General features: G+C 35.4%; 1 protein-coding gene across 1 annotated transcript in view; it reads right to left on the reverse strand.

The window, feature by feature from the left end:
- KDM4C (lysine demethylase 4C) overlaps positions 1-20,759 on the reverse strand; it is a 263,542-nt gene that overhangs the window by 33,218 nt on the left and 209,565 nt on the right. The gene's annotated exons all lie outside the window — the stretch shown is intronic.

Below are 20,759 nucleotides of genomic sequence, written 5' to 3' on the forward strand. Positions count from 1 at the left end.
AATCTGGTTTTTACTGGTTGTGTATTTTAATATGCAGGTAATTACGTAGGCCATTATTCCCACATTTCTTCTATAAAAATGTTATGTCAAAAGCTTTAGTAGTGCCAAGACATACCACATTTATTTCTTCTCCCAGAATGGAGGCTACATCAAAATATTGTCATTAATGCTGTGATTCAGATTTCCTACTGGCTCTGCCTAAAGGTTTTGTTAGTAAGACACTCCTATGAAATAAATGAAGGGCTGCATGCAAGGTAAAGTAAATTTGGGAAAATAGCCCACTGTGCAATTAAAATAGGCCACCAGAAAACATTAACAGACATGCTAAATCAAATAATTACTTTGGTAACGTCTATGGGTAACTGTGTTATATTGCATACAAGAATTATCTAATGAAAACTTTCATCATGGCTAACAAAACAATGTTAGCAATTTAAGATCATCACATATCCCAGATGTTCTAGAATACAGTCAAGGAATTCTACAGGATACAGAAATAGTGAATTTAATAATTTCGAAAGCACACTGTGTGTGTAGGGATTTCTTCCATGTGTTCTGTATTTGTTAGGTATTGATTTTGTCTGCCTACTTTGGGAATAGGATTAAGAATAATTCTGAATTATTTTCTATTGTATAATCAGTAATTCAAAGCATTCATATTAAACCCCACTGAATTCTTCTTTCTAAGTTACCAGATAATTTTGTTTTATTGGTTATCAATTTCTATCTTCTTAAGAAATCTGTAGAATTTTTACTGTATGAGTTAGCACTTCTTTATTTCAATGGCTTCTGGCACTCAGTTGGTGATTGATAATACAACTTTTGTAAGCTCTAGACCTGTCAAATTCATCAGTCATGCAAGGTTCCAGTTCATGCATCACTCTGAACAGAGAAAGTATCTCCAAATTCTGCATTTAAAGCCAATCTCTGAAAGCCAAGAGCCTGAATGACTTTGTGCAAGCAGAAACAAGAGTAGCATTTAACATTTGGAACTTAGTAAGTTTTGCCCATTGTTCCCTGAACAGACCAGATTAGCATGCTATACAAGCATTAGGTCTGAAAGACCAGTAATATGACTTCACCATCCACACAAATGTTCCAGTGACTAACTGGTTATGCTGATAACACATTGAGTGTTTGTATCCACATGCATTAAGACATTTTCAGATACATAAATCAACTGCTTCCTGAAGGAGCTTAAGGAATTTTTTTAGGTACATATCCAGAACTCAGTAGAATGGGAATTCCAGAATGAAAACAGAACTGAAATCTATCATATTTTAATATCCAGACGCTGAGAACATGAAAATATATGACTCATTTTGTTTTTTTTAGACAAATACACAAGTCAGCTTAACCTAAATAAGAATGAAAGAGTGAAGTGAGGAAATGCATTAGAAAAACTATTTTTACTTATTTTTATCTACAGAAATGGACACATATTTTGACAAACAAAGCACAGAGAATGGGGAAATGATAATAAACCAGCATTAAGTAGGTAATTAGCAGTAACTTATGTTACTACAGAAAGTGATAGACTCCTTAATTACTGGCTGCACAAAGGACCAAATATGCAAATATTATGATGCAGCTCTTTATTTATTCTGCATGTAAGAAAAATTCTGAATAACAGTGTTTATTCAGTAAGTACAATACCTATCAAGTTTGTTAAAGAGTGAAAAATTTCTTATTGCTTCTAAGATGCTCCGTCCATCGCACAACAGTTAAAGGAATGATGCAGATGTACACTAACTTTACAGTGTGTCTCCAAACTAGACATGAATTTGAAAATGTATATGTACAAATAAAAGGCATGTAGGCCAGCAATTTCACAACTTGCATAACCAAATCAGGCAATGTTTTCCCACTCAGAGATATGAAGAACGCTTCTTCATCTTTCAGAATGAAAGTCAAACAGTTAATCTACAATATTCGATTAATTAAAAAATAATAAAAAAAAAAAACAAAACAAAAAACAGGCTAAAGTATAAACATCTGCTTTGCATAGACTTTTGGAAACTTAGCTGAGCAAACTCTGTATATTAGCTGTTAGTAGTAAACTGAATTATCCTATGTCTGACCATACTGGCAAGCCTTTCCCCCTGTAGCTTCTAAATGAGAACTCACTTGGCTTTGACTGTATACTGATTCAAACAGACTTCTACATGTTTTGTTTCCACGCTGATACATCTTTGCATTTAGTATAGTCTTTCACGACAAAAGAAAGTAATACAGATGCTTTGTTCTGCTTTGTTTAAAAAAAAAAATACAGTCAAGAAAAAAGAGATATGATGTGACCACAGGAAAAGACATCAAAATTCTGAGTGAAGAAAAGGAATCAACAGTTGCAAAGATGGAAGTTTTATCTGCACTCTCTGCACTTGTCTGAAGTCTGATGATACTAAGTTTCAAAGTATTAGAATGAAACTGACCTTTAATTAATCTCTCAGAGGATAGAATCTTAATACACTTCTGGTCTGAGTTAACCTCATATTTAGATATGTAAGCTTTCTACTTGTGCAATTAAAAAGCTTGATGCTAAAATAAATCTATGTCCAACACATCGAACTGATAAATTCTCCACTGGCCTACAACTAAGAGACCCTACCAGATCAAGTAAATTCAACATTCTAGACAGTTAAGAAGAATGTCATTTGACTTAATGCTTCCTAGATATTACTGCAGAGTTATTAAAGCAGAAACAGTGAGGGAAGTGGCTCAGGACCAATCTTAATCAGAGATCCAGATGCAAAATGAATTGGGGAATAAATAAAATTGTTTATATAACTGGAGATTAAGAATATAGGACAGAACAATGCACTGCAATTTTCTAGATGGTGAAATGACCTCTTTTTGCTCCCAAAGTGAAAAATATTCAGTCATAAATGGATTTCATAATCATGGAACAGCTCTTTAATATTAACAGGTTGCAAATATATAAACACAATGGATTTTAAAGAACTCATTCTGAGAAAACTGGATGACAATATTTTGCTGAAGACATACTGCTGATAGCTTTCATAATGATTATTATGCATCCTTACATAAACAATTTGATATTCTCTTGAATAGAGTAATATTTAAAAAAATAAAAAAAAAAAAAAATCCAATCCCTAACAGGATCATGAATTAAGCACAGTAACAGTGCTTTATGAAGCAAGAACTTATGAATGTACTATCTCACAGTTGTGGCAAAAGGGTGGGACTGGATTTCAGGAAACAACCTGGAATACTGATTTCTACCCAAAGTATTTTTATACCTTTACAAGAAGAATGATTTATGTGAGGAAGCTCTATGATTAGTGAACGAGTTTTCTCCACAACCATCTTTCAGAATGCAAAGTCAGTACTTAATTGTGACTGAAAGCACAGTGTGATTCCATGGAAGCACGTACACTATTTTTTCCATGTTTCCTTTTAATCCTGATTTATTTAAATCATGCTGCATACTATAGCTATGAAACTGAAAGGGTTTAGAATCAGAATGTGCAAAGAAAAAGACTTTCTTAGATCATTCATCATCTTCACTTCTTTGTACAACACATTCACAGACAATTACATAACACCAAGAAAGTTGTTAGATAAAAGAGTCAAGAGACTATTCTCCATCCTTCTGGTATTTCAAACATAAAAACCAGTATCTTACAGGAAAGAATAAAACGATTGAAGGAAAAGTTTGTAATTTCCTACTGCTCAGCACGCCTAAAGCATGAGATATTCCAAAACAAAGATAAACATTAGCTAAATATAGGTGAAATTGTTTTACTTTCAAGGAGAGAATTAAACATGACATCATGTAGCACCAATAAGAAACAATTATTTTCTAATACCTTTGAAATAGAGTAGTTTTAAGTCCACTCTGAATGACTGAATTTGCTAGTCATGCCTTTGAATTCATGTTGTTTAATTTGAGTGAAGCATGAAAAGATAATGAAATTACAGCAAATATACATACTGCTTTAATATAAAGTTTTAAGAGATCATAAGGGATTTAATCATAGAATCATAGAACAGCTTGGACGGGAAGGGACTACAAGGATCATCAAATTCAAACCCTCCTGCCACAGGCAGGGCCACCAACCTCCAGATCGGGTACTATACCAGGTTACCCAGGGTCCTATCTAATCTGCTTGTGACCAAGGACGGGGCATCCACAGCCTTTCCTGGCAGCCTGTGCCAGTGCCTCACCACTCATCTAATCTAAACCTTTGCGCCTTGAGTTTGATTTACAGAAAATCTGAATAGATTCATATACATCTACTGCTCCAATGAAACTGTTAAAGTACCAATAGATTCTACTTCATAGGAAACAAAAGACAAACATATATCATAGAATTTAAGAAATTAAACAAACCAACAAAAACATAGATTTTCTGAAACACAAATTGTGTGACTTTATTAGAAGACTCCTTACAGTGTAGGTTAAAAGACAATCAAAGAAAATAGAATATTTTATGAATAGGTTCATATTTCACAAAGTACCTGATAAGGTCTATGTAATCTTAACTAGTAAAAGATAAGCTTGTGAGGCAAAATAGAAGAAATAAAAGACCTTGTTAGAGCTCCAACTGTTGCCCACATAACATTACTCACCACAATACCTATGTGTATGCCATATTTAGTATTTATGAAAGTAATTTCTTGATATCTAGTTCCAGGATTCTATTTGAGCATTAAGAGCTCTGCAAAAAGGCATCTTCTCCTCAGGTTGGTTAGATTGTTTCTTCAGCCTCTCCATGCATGTCCTGTGCTCCAGCCTTGGCCAGCTCTGTGAACTTCCACTGGACTTACTCCAGAAAGATAGTATCTTTTTTGTAATGGACAGCATCAAGCAGAAGGAAAGAGTGGACCAACCACCAGGGCCAGCTTGCCCAGGATGGCACTTGGCTGTTTCTGCTGCAAAGGTATTTATTTTCAACATCTCATCCACAATGATCCACAAGATTTTTTCTGCAAAGACTATTCCAGCTTTCCTCATGTAGGACCATTATCAGTAAGATAAATTATAGTGACAGACTTTTTATTAGTCAGGTTTGGAAAAAGACAGAGCATGACTACACAAAGTAAAAAGTTATAGAAGACATGAAGCACTTGCTAACTCAAAAAAGTCTTAAACAGACAATAAGTAAATTACTTCAAGAAACTGCAAGGCCATTTCAGGAATTGCCATTTAATGCAAAGCACTGCTCTGAAAAGTAGTATTACTACTTACAGCCAGTGCACAGGAGATCACTGACTCTGCATGGTTTATATTATAATGCTTCATGTGAATACACACAAACACATACAGAGAACTGAACATTTTAGTAAGTTAAAATTAGAACACTGTGATGTGGCACTGAAAGGATTATATTCTTAGCAATATCCTGCAAGAGATTTACTGAAATGAAAAAATGCAAAGAAAGTAATTACCAAAATAAAGGTACTACTATCTCTTATATAATGAATTCTCCATCTTTCTAGGATAGCTAGTCTTTATGCTGATGTAAAAAAAACTAAAAGGATACTCTCTTTGTTTAGTATAAAACAAAATACACAAAAAAGCAATTCTATAGAATTGAAGACATACATGTTTGGTAATGAGAATCTTGTCGACCTCAAACAGAAAACTCTAATGACAATGTAAGTACACATATCAAAGCTTCATTTACCTACTAGCATGACATTAGCATGCTGTCTTGTGTCTTACAAGATTAGAAAATGGAAATGGACTTCAGTACATGTCCTCTGGGCAAGAAGGGTCATGGCCAATTATGTAGGAGAATGCACTTTGCCTCTGGGAAGGAAAATATTATGCTTGTGAAGCACACTGAATGAGGACACAGCTGCTTGTCAAGTTATTGTCTGCTGGAGAGAAGCTATTGTGGACAAAATATGCTACTAGAAAAGAGAGATAAGTATAGCAGTTCAGTGAGGTTATGCCACTGGGTAGGAACCACCTGGCATCCCTACAGTAACTTGACCAAGTGAGCCATGCCATTTCCATACAAAACTACAACAGCAAAACAAAAACTGGGGAGAAAGGGCTATTCCAGACTGTAGTAGTTTTTGGCTTTTGAGTAGTTTGCTTTTCAGTTTTGATAAGAGGTCAAGGCACACAGAATTTAACACGTATGTCAGCATCATGATCTCAGACAAAGGTGCATTTTTTTAAGTCCTGAAAACCCGGGGGGCTGCATCCCAGCCATGCCTATTACAGCTTAAAAAGGAAAGATTATTCATTAAGCCTTCAGCCAAAAGCCAAAGTCTTTTTTTCAGCAAAACTGAGGTTAACATTACACCTCACCAGCAAACAATGCCATCTGTGAACAGCCAGAAGTTGTAAGGCTGTACAGAAAAGTTATGACATTCTTTAATAAATACTGAAATGTATTAGAAGTTCAAAAAATTCCACAATCTAAAATGAATCAGCTTGTAGTACCTCAGAAACATAATATTTTTCTAAATGTTTCCCTCATTTCTAGCTCATGCATTAACATCACTTAGTAAATATTTAGACTACACTGACCCCACTGCAACATCTTGCATTTTTCAGTCATTACAAAAATTTGCCAGACAAAATTAAGACTAAACATATTAACTATTCATATAATTGATGATTGAAACAGTTTTTGGCAAAAAAAGCAGAAGCAAAAATTGAAATTATGTTTTAAACATCATTTTTTTCTCCATCTTTTGTTTCCTCCCATTATTTTTCCATAGCAGATACAAAACAAAAGAACAATACGGTGATTTTATCTTGGTCAGGTAGACAAATGACCTTCTGCTTCAAAAAGCTCATTACAATTATCATCTTTCTTGCATACACCCAAAAGTATGTGGATGTCAACAAAGACCAAGAGTTCCACGTTTGCCATGGAAAAAAACATTTTTATTTCAAAATAATACCACTACTCAATGTGGACTATTGGCATGAAAGCTTCCAATCCATGCTCATTGACAGCTTGTGGAGTGGACAGATGAGGCATGGAAAATCTTTTAAATTAGTTCATTTATCTTGCTGAGACATGGGAAGAGACTGAGAATTTTTCATGTTTATAAGAAAAAAGCAAAGGAATTGAAAAAGCAAGGAGGAGAAGGAGGAAGTGGGAGGCACACAAAAAACTGGGGTGGAAAGTAAGGAAAAGGATAAAAATGGGAGTAAAAAGAAAATGGTGGAACAGGGATAAAAAGGAAAGAAGGAAACAGAGGAAACAGAAAGTAGGGAAAGGTGAAATGCATGACAGTTTTTTACATAAACTGGTAAGCTAAATTAATCTGAATTTCACACATAATGCATTCTGTGTTCATTAGAAAATGCCCCTTTTTCATGGAAGCTCTAAAAAAAGAAAAAGGTTAATGTTAGCTAAACTAACATTTATTTTAAGTGCCTTTGCTTTTAGCTTCACAGTTTTCAGAAAGTACATCTTTTTGTTTTGTTACTGCATTATATGCACAACAATTTAGACTCTTTTGTCCTGAGGACTCTGATTACAGATATTTTTCATATCTGAAGCATAATTTCAATCACAAGTCTCATAAATTATATTACTGGCACAGAAGATGAACAAGACAAGAGATAAAACACCTAGTTATTGTAGAGTTTCTTCTTTCCAATTGACGTTACTATAGCCCAAGACAAAGCAAGAGAGATGGCCTATGGACAGATTAATGTCCTTCAAGTCAGAACATTAATATTGTTTCTGTATTTCTCTTTGGTTCCAATAATTTGATTTTGACAAACTAACATATCCTTCACATATCTGCTATGAGCTTAGTCACTCTAAAGCACTGCCAAAAGATTGTTTAGTACTGAAAAAAAATAAACATCACATGTGGACTTAACGTGTCTTATGTGTAATATCAAATTTACAGAAGTTCACACTGGAAGCTTTACACAAACTATTGCATTTACAGGAATTTACACAAGAACATAGGCTGGAATGGAAAGCCTTTACATTAGAATCATGAGCTAGAATTACAATGGTCTGTGATGACTGATTCTACTGTATCAGCTCTAATTTGAAGTGGAAGCTTTAAATTTTGTCTACTTACTGCAATGTAAAATATATCCTAAAATGACATGGAAAACCAAAAAACTGCAGTTCAAATACAACCTGAATAATCATAGAATCACATAATCAGCGAGGCTGGAAAAGACCTACAAGATCATCCAGTCCAACCATCCTTCTACCACCAATATTTCCCCACTAAACCATGTCCCTCAGAACAAGTAAACATTTCTTGAACACCTCCAGGGGCAGAGACTCATCTCCCTGGGAAGCCCATTATAGCACCTGACAACTCTTGTCACAAAAGTTTTTCCTAACATCTAACCTGATTACACACATAATTATCCTAATAATTACTTAGTTACTTGCAACACAAAAACACACCATAGATAACACAACACTCAACCTTTGCCAAAAAGGCCATTAAGCAAACTACCTCACATACAATATACACAAGAGCTGTAACAAATTTAATGCCTCCTATTTTATTATCTTAGTCCACAATGTCAGAGACAGACATTGGTGGTTTGGCAGCAGAGAATAAACGTTTTTGCCAATATTCCATTTTGTTGTCATGAGATAGATGGCAGCAGAGGGGCAATCTGAAAAAATGATATCTGACATGGATGTGTGTATGAAACAAGGATGTGTCACTCAATTCCTCCATGCAGAAAAAAAAAAACAACCGACATTCATCAGAGCTTACTGAATCTTTTTGGAGACCAAGCAATGGGTGTGAGTACAGTGAGGCACTGGTGGTGCATTTCACAAATGGAAACAGCTACAGTGTGCCACCTCTGCCGGTGCAGACTTTTAGCAGTACACCATGCAGGCGCTTGTCCATTGCTGGTGAAAATGCATACCTAATGGTGGTGACTGCGTTGAAAAAGAATGTTTTGAAGCTGAGAATTTGCTCCATCCAACAGTATTACTGGGTTCTTTGTATCTGTTGTGATTTCCATGGAAATAAATAGGAGTCCTTACTTTCAGAACAGGCTGCTTATGTTTTGTACAGCTATTTTCTGTGTTTAACTCAGATTTTGCTGAATATCAAAATGTAATAAACATATAATATCTATAATTCAGTATATACATTTTATATTTTTAATTTACTCAGTATGCCTTCCTCGTTACCCAGATTTTCAAGGCACAATGATTAGGAGTTCAGAGGGGTTGGATTTTCCTCACTCATTTATCTTTGACTTCTCTCATTTTCTAATTTCCACACTGGGAACCATTTTACATCCCTGATGGACATGTAATTGATCTATTTAGTGTTACTATTTAGCAAGGACTACTATCAAGGGTCAAGATGTACTCTCTCCCACTGCAACACTCAGACTGGTGAAAGTATATTACACAAGGAAAAAGCAAAAACAGTACATTTCTCCTTGCCATTTTCAGTATAGAACATTTACCATTTGTACGTATACTGTTTCTTTCCCAGAAAGTAACATTTCTCACTGTAAAAGTAATTCATTGAACTGCAAAGCCTTGATTATGGATCTGATTCCTGTATGGTGGTTATTCCCATATCGTATTCTTTTCTACTCTTCTTCCATCACAGACTTTTTTTTTCATGTGGAACTCATTCACTGGAAATAAACTGCCAAGTTAAGACGCAATTTTCAAAATTTTCCTACCAAATTCTGTATAAGAAACAAAAGTACAACAAAAGTACAAAGATCTACTATTTAACAAGTTACTGGGGAAGCTGGCTGGACAGCCAGGCCCAGCAACTGATAGTGAATGAAGTTAAATACAGCTAGTGAATGGTCACAGGTGGTAGGACTCAAGAGTTGGCACTGGAGCTGAACTTTTTTAATACCTTTGTTGATGATCTTTATGAGGGAATTGAGAACACCCTCAGTAAGTTTACAGGTGATACCAGGTGTTGATCTGCCTGGGGACAGGAAGGCCCTACAGAGGAATCTGGAAAGCCTGGATTGATGGGCTGAGGCCAACTGATCAATCAGACTATGTGCTGGGTTCTGCATTTAGGTCACAACAACACCATGCAATGCCACAAGCTTGAGGAAGGGTGGTGGAAAGCTGTATGGAGAAAAGTTGACAATCAGGTGAACATGAACCAGCAAGTGTGCCCAGGAGGCCAGGAAAGCTGACAGCACCCTGGCACGTATTAGCGATAGCGTACCAGCAAGACAAGAGGGGTGACTGCCCTCTGTTCTCAGCTCTGGTGTGGTCATGACTTGAGTACTGTCTACAGTTAAAGACCACTCACTACAGGAAGACACTGAGGCCCTAGAGCATATTCAGAGAAGGGCAATCAACCTGGTGTTGCAGCACAAGTCTTATGAGCAGCAGCTGAGGGAAACTGGGGTTGTTTAGTCTGGGAAAGAGGAGGCTCAGGGGAGACCTCATCATTCTCTACAACTGCCTGAAAGGAGGTTGTAGCAAGTTGGGGGGTTGGTGGTTTTAAGATGAGCCAGGAGAGGTTCAGATTAGATATTAGGAAAAATTCCTTCTCTGAAATTGTGGTAATGCATTGGAACAGTCTGCTCATGGAAGTGGTAAAGTCACAGTCCCTGGAAGTATTCAAGAAATGTGCAGACACAGCACTTAGGGACATGTTCTAGTGAACATGGTGGTGGCGGGTCTATGATTGGACTGGATGATCTTTGATCTCAGTGGTCTTTTCCAATCTTAATGATTCTATGATAGTAACACCCAATACATCGTTTGACTTCTTACACTGATTTTCAAAACTTGACTTCCGGAAGACATTCTTTCTCCCCACACTGTTCATTCAACTCTTGTATTAATGGACCATTAAAAGATGCTTCACAGTGCCTTAATGGCATAATATATTATAAAAGTGTGGTCAAGGAAGGAAATACATCTCTCAACCTAAAGATATGTAATACCAAAGGCCAGAGCAGATAATTTCAGAAAGAAATAAAACTATGATTTGCTAATATAGTCCTGCCAAATATTAAGTGAATTTTCGAACATCTGTCTGTCATTGAAAAGGTATTTTAAAGCTTGTTCAGAATTAAATAATTTATTGAAAAATAACATAACTAGAACTTTGAATGTTGACTTGAACATATTATTCATATGCCTAAGCATCTTGATAAATCACTAGAATGGAAAAAGTACAATATTTTAAATCAAAATTTAGTATTTGTTCTAGTTCCTAAATATCATTTGTAATAAAACAGCAGTTCCATATCTGATTTGTAAAAAATTGTGAATACTAATGCAGGTAATGAAACAGCAAACAGAAGATTCCTCTACCCCGTACATTGCCCACTTACTGTACACAGTAAAGTGTCTCAGCACAAATTTTCATAAAACATTTGAATCTCTGAAGAATCACAGTGCAGTATAGCTAATACAGTGGTATGAAGACACTCACATTATCCCAACTTTTTCATTAACTATTTAGAATAGTAAATCTCTGTGTTTTCTGCCTGGCAGGGGCACATATGGTATAAATATTCCCACAAAGTATACATGGTTCAGCATCACTGGGATGAAATCCTGCTCCCTTCTTGGAGTTCTCCACAGGCAGAGATCATAAACAGTGCTATGTATCTGTATTCCAGAGCAAAAAAAAAAAAAAAAAAAGAAACCAAGCCAAGCCAAAACAAACCAAAAAACCCAAACCAACACTGGAAGCCCCTCTGAGTCTGCAAATCTTGTAGACTGTAGATCTATCAAGTCTGTAGATTACACAACTGTCACTTCCTCATTCCACACTAATGAGGCAGTCATAAATCTCCAGAAGCATGGTTCAGCTTTCATTTTTAACTTCACTTCAAACACCCGCACCAACAGTGAGAAGGCTGCATTAGGAAATGACAAATGAAAGTCATTCCTGTTCACTGGCTAAGTTTTTATAGAACAAAAGAAGAAAGTTGAACACAGAATCTTTTTCGCATTTAGAATTCCAAGTGTGTATTCTCCTGCTTTCACTTTTACATTCAAATACTCATTTTTGTTTCATCCATTTCACTTTTTTATTCTTTTTTTTTTTTACTTCTGAATAACAAGCAGTTTATGATCCTTCAGGAAGGTTGCATATAGAAACGTTTACTGGATGATAACATTAAGCTTCCACATACATGTCATTAAGTCAGAGAAAGGCTAAGACAAAAAAAAATTCAGAAGGAAAAGAAAAACTGCTTTCCCCTAATGAGAACTTTTTACAAATTGTATGCATTTACATTCATTTTTTAAAATGCTACTAGCAATTCTATTTTCCTTCCATGTAATTTTGCCCTGGAGGTACTGGATCTAAAGCACTGTGTGATCTAGAGCTGAAAATGAATGACAACCAAGTAGTGACAGTTTTAGCTATCAGCAATCAAGTAAACATTTGATTTGAACAAAATTACTTTACTGATTTTTTTTAGTGGAGTGATAGAGAGTGCACTATGGGATCATGATAATGCCCTGCACAAAAACAGCTGAGACTTCGGGGGCAGTTAATACAGCATGGAAATATCTACTTCTTTGGCTGTCACTGCATTTCTACTGCCAAAAGACATGACTGTCCGAACTATTCCATGTGACTTTCTGAGACTGGGCTTCATTGGTTTGATTAGCTTTATTTTCTTGCATTGAAAATGGACAAAATAAATTGGTGCTTCCTCACATGCTCACATCATAATGTCTTGTCTACAACAGTAGTGTTCAATTACACACAGTTGCTGCACAGAAATACTGATTTCTTTTATATTTGCATCATTTTTCTTTTTTTTAGGCCACCTATGCTGTACAGATGGTTTACTGTCATCTGATGTTACTGTTAAAAACTCCGATAGTGTCTTTTTAATTACAAGCTATCCTATAAGCACGTGTTTTAGCTTTACTTAATATCTTCCAAAAGTAACAATGCTTTACAATCAAACACTTCACACAGTAGACTGATGGAGTTAACAGAGTGGTTTGCAAATGAGATCCAGAGATTCATTAACAGCTTTCAATTTGTTTAACATCTTTCTGAAAGGAAACATTTAAGGTCACAATGCTTGATGTGTACATTTCCAGAGATGTTCCCTTGCTAGTTTTTATCTTTAATGTACTGTTTTCATTAGCTGAGGTCATCTAAATCTCAATCTTTTTCATTCTATCTATGAGCTCAGACCTAGCATCTTTTAACCCTAACAGGACCTTTGCTATAACTGAAGATTCCTCTTTTGACCATTACTTTTCCATCAACTATCAACAGCAATATGAGGAAAATTGGTGATCCTCTTCTTTCAATTTAATGACTTCCATAATTTGTCAGATACAAAATCCTCTTAATTATGAATTATAGAAAAAGTGAAGAACTAAGTAAAGCATTTTTAGGAACATTTTAACTAAAAATATGTATTATTTTTCAATGTCACATGATCAGTTTCAAATAAGCAATGCAGATGTACCATTTACTGTGTACAAAGATCTCTTAACTATACCTTATGTAAAAGTTGGAGCAACTTTTTTGCCCTTACCTGCATCCTTCCTAAATGAATTTCTAATATTCTCTTCAAATATACTTACTAAAACCCCACAGACATACTAGGAGGCATAATACGATGCATGAAAGTTTAATTTATTGAAGCTGTTTACTCAGGAACTAAAGCCAAGGCTGCAAAAATAACTGTAAATATACAATCAAATATTATCATTTAGATTTGCAAATCCTATGGTAACTAAAGGCAAAAAAAAAAAAGTTGTGATCTGAAAGGAATGTTTTTTTTGTACATGTTCACTATGATTTAATAAAGTCCTTCCTCAGTGATTGGGTAACTTCTGTGCCTGTCTACACAACTTAGTTCCTAAGTCTAATAATTGCCCCATGCTGTGCAGATTTTGCATTATTATTGACCAGTGGACAAAGAACAGAGCAGCAAAAGGTGTAATAAAGAGATGATTGCAGTTCTATTAGCGAAAAAAAAAACAACCCAGAATGTATTTAAGCGTTGCCACTAATGCCATTTAAACTTAAATAGCTTAGAAATTTCAGGTTTAGAATAAGTATGGCTCATTCTATACTGGCTGGGAATTATTTTGTTTGTGGCAGTATTTTGGAGATGAATAATGCTTTTCTATGATTACGTATAATTTCTCTGTATAAATTTTTACTGATTGCTCAATTCAGGAAATGTGAGGGAAAAAAAAAAACAAAACACCTAAGAAGTAGCAATTAAATCCAGAACAATAACATAACATTTTAAAAGCAGAAATTAAGACAGAAGACTTCCTCACTGGGAAAAAATAACAACCAAAAAACTAACAACAACAACAACAACAAAAAAGTAGTAAACAGTACTGAGTTTGAATATATTTTGGAATGTTTATCCTCTAATTTTTCAAAGCTGCATGAGGAAGAAAGCGCACTGAATTACACACCAGTAAGTTTCCAATGAATATAACAAAATACTTCATATTTAGTTAAGCATTCATGCACGTTTACTGCCATGGAATCAGAGTAGCCTGCTCGCACTCTTCCAATGTAGTTTCATATGAGACAGTGCCACATTTTCTGCAAGTCCAATGCAGGACCCCAAATGCTCATCTTGAGCCTAATGAACCAATGTGTCTGCTGAAATGTATCAAACTGTTTCATGCCACAGTGAAGTTTTATCAAGACTTTTTTGTGTGTGAAAATCAAAATGGTTTGAACTGAATATTCGAAGGGAAGTGCTACTTCTGCTTTAGGCAGACTATTTCAAGTAACTGTATGTAGATTTCACAGTCATTCAATACAAAAATACACTCCAACTTTGAATAATGAAATGTTCCTAAAAATATCAGATACCAACAGAAAATGAAACAAAGGAAAAAAACTGCTTAAATATCTTAAACCAGCCAGTTTTATATATGCATAAATTCAGTAAATTTTCTATTCATTTGAGAGCAACTGATTGATTTTACTGATTGACAGGAGTATACTCAAATACGCAGTATGTAAATGCAGTATCACTAAAACTGGTAAAATATATTTTAAAAGGATGATCTGTTCTGAAAAACATACATGTCAACTCACTGTAAACATTGCTTTCCCAATGATTTAGCAAATGGGCTTTGACAGAGGATATTGTAAGTGCTCTTATTAGTATACGCTTATGTATGTTCTTGCATTGTCAAAGATTTAAAAAATCAGACATTCAGATATCTAAGCAGCAAACTTCTGACACTCACTAACAGATGAATGAATAGGTAAGGTCTGCCTTGTTTTATCCTGGGACATCCTATTTTCTTATAAGCCACTCTGTAGCATGTATTAGTGGTATAAAGCTTTAGAAAATAACTTCTGATTTAAGGCAGCCATGCACCTTTTTACATATTCAAGACAAAAAAAAAGGCAAAATACACAAGTTACAGGAAGAAATGAAGTTTGTGGTAGGTTTTACTGAACCTACACAACCACATCATACATGTAGTTACTGTGAGTTGGGCTGTAGGTATTTGGGACATACCTATTAGTGACACTTCATGTACTACCAACATTTTAAATGAATTGCTCATTCAATACTGTATTTAGGAGTATATCAGGAAAGTTAGTTATGGAATACAGGATAGTACTGTTCTTTAACCCAGAATTTAAGATAATTAACCTCCACAGTTCACTTAAAAGGATATAAAACAAAAGAACACAGCATGTATTTGTGAAAAAAACTACATGCTCATATTTCAAGCTGAAGTAATTAACCACTAAAGCAATTGTGAGTGGTAATCTAGAAAGCCTTCAACAATTCTTTTTCAAAGAGAAAAAACACAGCATTAAATGGGAAACAAAGAGTCCCCACAGATACCTAACAGACAGATATTCATATACGTGTAACGAATTGTGTCAACAGAAAGGTAAGTACTTGGAAGAGAAAGGACATTCTCTTTTTTTCTTTTTTTTTTTTTTTTTTTTTAAGGACTGCTCAGGTGAACTATTCATTAGAACAAAACATGTAAATACTCCTACCTGTTGAGCTGGCATAGCATATTTAGGTTGGTCAGGCAAAAAAAGAGAAAAAAAAGAGACACAAGACGAGAATCTAGCTGTTACGATAGAGGGAGATTCAAGTGTTTATCTTATGGACAAGCTAGCTCTGTTTTAAGATGGCTTCTGCTTATTAGGGCTCACAATCGCAGATGCATTCCCACAGTAACATAAGTCGAAACTAATTCCCTGTATTTTTAAGAAAGTTAAGATTCAATCTTCTGCTTCTGTTATTGCTGTTTTTACTACTGTTACTACTGTTACCTTTCTTCTCAGTGTAACAACCACAGGGAAGGGATATTTGTTTTCAATAATCCTTCTCAATACTGCCATGGAAAAGTCCACATAAAACTTGAGGCAGAAGTATCTGAGAACGTGGCAGCTTATATTCAGATGCCAACATCTAAGCCCTAGTATATAGACTACTATAGTAGTGTTACTGGCTTCAAACAAAATGAATTTAACATGTATTCCCTTATTGGGACCAGACACTGCTGTTTCTGATTCTGTTTCAAAATTAGATCTAGGACATTCTTATTGTAGTCATCCCTGGTAGACTATTTCCCACCTTAAAACAAGCTACATCAGTAGAACTACCTTCCTGCTTCCATGCTGACTCCTCCCTCTTTCTTTCCCGCCAAAAGATGAAAGAGAATGAATACTTACTGCAAGGTATAATTTGCAAGAGGCACCAATTATTTTACAATATAAGATGTGATACTGACATAACAGATCTCTAATCGAATGCAACTTATTCCCCTGTTTCAATGTGTTTCAGTTCAAGAAGCAGCATTATTCAAGATTAGTTCTTCAAAGTTTATATCTACTTCTTGACTTGAAATGTGAATCTGAGGAAAGCAGAGTTATACCATCAACTTGGGTTTATTTTTCATGTTTGGATGGCCAGAAAGGAGCAAAGTCAATCCTAAGAATCCGTACAATAGGTTAAACCAAAGAATTATTCTGCTTTAGCATTATTAGATGTGTTAAAAAATAACTTATATGGACATCCAGATCTTACAGAAATCCAGAGATATTACCTCACAGTCCTTTTCAAACAATATTTTAATTATAGTGTAAAATCATGTTTATGTCCTCACAGAACATGAAATCCATGTGGCTAAAAAAGATGTCAGGAGATTTATTAAATGAGGAAGTTTTTATTATGAATAATTCTGACTTCATACTTAAGTACCTAATTAATGCACTGTAACAGAGCTAAAAAGAGAGCTTTCTTTTTAAAAATGCAGCGATAATGAATAAAAGCAAAAAATTATCAGTATTTATAAACTCTTTCAAAAAACTGATGTTTTTGACAGCTTGAAAAATCAATCCAGCTTTTTGTTTTCTTACAGCAACTATGAAATTCAAGAGCTCCTTAAAATAAAAGGTGAATTTTACTATTTACAGATTTGGAAGAAAGCTTAATGGCAACAGTTAGGAACAACAGGGCAAAAAAGATTGGGCGTGTGAACAGAATATAAACCATATATATTGGGGTTCATGATTTCTGAGGAACTAAATATTACTGTTTCAAAGACAAGGATTCCTAGTTTGTATTAGTGCATCTGTATTATCTGTATAAAGAAAACAGGAACCAAGAGTTTGCAACAAACTACTGAGCAAGTAGAATAAATACAATACAGTGTGAAGAGAAGACATCAACCAATAAACAGAGTATATGGGAAACAAACAAGAAAAAAATGTTCCATGGACAAAACATAGAAGGTATCCAATCTAGTGCTTTTAAACAAGAATTTAGAAGAAATACTGCGATCAAGTAACTGAGAGATTCAATACAGATTCATCTTTAAAATATTATAAAGACCTAAAAAGGACTCATGAACAGGCAAAATTTAAGTGTGATGATTACATAATATATTGAAGAATTGACTAATATCTTGCACATTCTATCATTCTTCTCTGAGTGTCTGCACTGCAGTACAGAGGACATTATAACCTGGTTCTGCAAGACTTCTCTGGCTCCAGAGCATGAAGTCTCCTACTCCCCTTGTGTCACTTTGGCAGTAGTTCTTGTTTCTATTGTAATACCAATAGTAGAAGAAATTCACAGAACTTTAAATGAACCTTAAAGTGTTCTTTAAAATAATTATCTCCCCCTCTCTCCATCATAAACCTAAAACTTCCTATCACTGAGGACAACCAGGCTCTAGACTCTCTGACGTCTAGAATTCCTAATTATAGGCTATGTTAGGGCTCATCCATGCTTTTCAACTCTGCAGAAGCAATATGAACCTGACAAAGGTTTTCTGACAGTTTGTGATCCACGTATCCACTCAGTTTCTTAGGATTCTGAGTATCCAGGGTGTACGTATGGTATACTTTCCAAGGGGTCTGCAAGCTAAGAATATAATCTCTTCTGAGGTCAAAATTTAAGGTTATTCCTGACAGAAGCAAAGTCAAATTGTTAGTTAAAAAAATACTGCTTCAACTGCGTTTTCAGAATCTTTCTGGAAATTTTCAAAGGGTAGAATGTTATGAAATATAATTTATGTTGTATTTTGAAGGTGAATAATCTTTGAGTAATCATTATTTTCAGTAATACCTCTCTTGGTATCTCTTCAAGACGTATTCTTTCTTTGTTATTTGCTACTTTTGTTCTCCTGCTTCTTTTCCCTCTATTCTACTTGTGAACATTACAAACGTGAACTACTCACAATTACTGCAAAATGTGATATCGCTGTAGAAATAAAGAAATTCCAGGACTATATTTGTAACAGTGAAGTCTAAAACTCAATTCTGTGTCCATAACTAAAATGTTGGTTTCTGCTGAAAATAAATTTCACATTAAACTTTTTATTTGAAAAAAGAATGAACAGCAAATATTATCTTTCCTAGTAAGCATAAAGTGTAAGAAAAACTGGAAAAAAGCATATTCTGCTAATCTATCACCAAAGCTTCATGAAAGTCAGAAGTCAGAAACAGCTGTACAGAGGTCAATTATGCCTTTTGTCCTGTTCTGCTAATTGAAATGTTGTCATTACATGACAGTTCTTTTGGGGAATTAAGAACTGTGAAGTACAAAAATTATCTACAGAGATAGTACCTTTCCCTCATAATTCAATGAGAAAGGTTGTACAGACTGTTAAAGCTGAAAGATTTTTTCACATTGTCTCTGCAGACTGCATATTAAATCACATGTCAGAAATTAGAAATTTGGGGGATGCTCAAATTTAGGATCTTATGCACGAGAAGAAAACAGCATGATTGTGGAAAGAACATTTTAAAAGCTACCATGCAGACCATCTCAAAACTAAAATGAAACATGAAAAGTGCTCTAAAATCACTCTGTAACAGTTCCTGTAAAACCAAAACAGCCATACCATGTATCACACTCCACTTCGTGGTTGACTAAGGGAGATGGTCACGTTTGCATCTGTGAGAATTCCGACTGTACTCAGCATTGATTTATATCTTTAAGGAAACTTTATTTATCTAGACAAAAGATACGCAATTCCTAAGAACCACTGTCTTGAATTCTGCTGAAGACAACACAGCTATTACTCTATCAAGTTATAAATGTTAAGTATTATAAAGTTTTTGAGGGTTTTTGAGTTGCAGAGATATCACTAACACAGGCTGCATACTTCTCGAGTTACTGTAACAGTTTGAGTTTCCCAGAATCTGGGAAAACTTTACTGTATAAAATGGAAATACATGCAAACAACAATCTCCATCTACTACTGTTATAATTTATGCATATGTGGATATAAAGCGAACTGTAATGACATGTTAGCTTTGTCTGCAGTCTGAAAATACAAAAAATAATAACATTTAAGGGAATGGAAGAAATTTAAGAAAAAAAGAATATCAAGAATCTTGCCAGAGAAGCAAATAAGCAAGCGAGGAACCCAAGCTTCTGATTTTCAAAACAATGACCAAAACAACCAAATTACTGCTGAATTTATGTTTTGTAAACACACTTTTCATTAAATGCAGATGGTACTTTGTTGCTGCCTTAAATAATTCATTTTCACTGCTGGAATGATGTTGTATTGTGGTAGGCTGACCTTGGCTGGCTGTCAAGACTCCCACCCAGCTACTCTCTTCTCCTTCTCTACAGGACAAAGTGAGAAAATTAGACAGAAAAGCATGTAGGTCAAGACCATTTACCAAGCAGAAGGAGATAATTTACCAGTTACTGTTTTGAGCAAAACAGACCTAAGGATTTTTTTTTCCCAATTTTAAACAGAGAAGGATGCTAAGAAACAAGGACAATCACCTTCCCCAGGGGCCCTCTTACTCCCATGCTCAAATTCACCTGCTCTCTCCCAATACTTCCACCTTCTCCCCACCTGCAGGCAGCACAGGAGCAATGGGTTACTGAGGTCAGCCCTCTCAGCTGTTTCTTCTTTTCCCCTCATGTTTCTCCCCTGATTCATCATGGAGTCTGTCCCACAGATAATAGTCCTTTACAGACTACTCTAGCACAGGTTTCCTTTCCACAAGGTGCAGTACTTTAGGATCAGACTACTCCTGCATGGGTACTCAAGACCCAGCTCTCAAACTCTCCTGCACCAATGTGGGCTGCAGCACAGCCCAAGGGCACTCCTGTGCAGGTTTCTCCATGGGCTGAGCCCTCCTTCAGTCAACATCCACTGCTGCATTGTGGGCTCCTCCATGGTTGCACATGGACATCTGCTCTGATATGATCCTCCCTGGGCTATACGGAGACAATATGCTTCACCATGCAAAAGGATGATGAAGCATCTCTACTTGAGTGCCTGGATAACTTCCTCCTCCTTTTCTGACCTTGGTGCCTGCAGCACTGCTTCTCACACTTTTTCTCTCTCCTTTCT

The sequence above is a fragment of the Cyrtonyx montezumae genome, unplaced genomic scaffold (genome assembly GCF_038088225.1).
Source record: "Cyrtonyx montezumae isolate F1298 unplaced genomic scaffold, pur_monq_1.0 scaffold_30, whole genome shotgun sequence".
Lineage (NCBI taxonomy): Eukaryota > Metazoa > Chordata > Aves > Galliformes > Odontophoridae > Cyrtonyx > Cyrtonyx montezumae.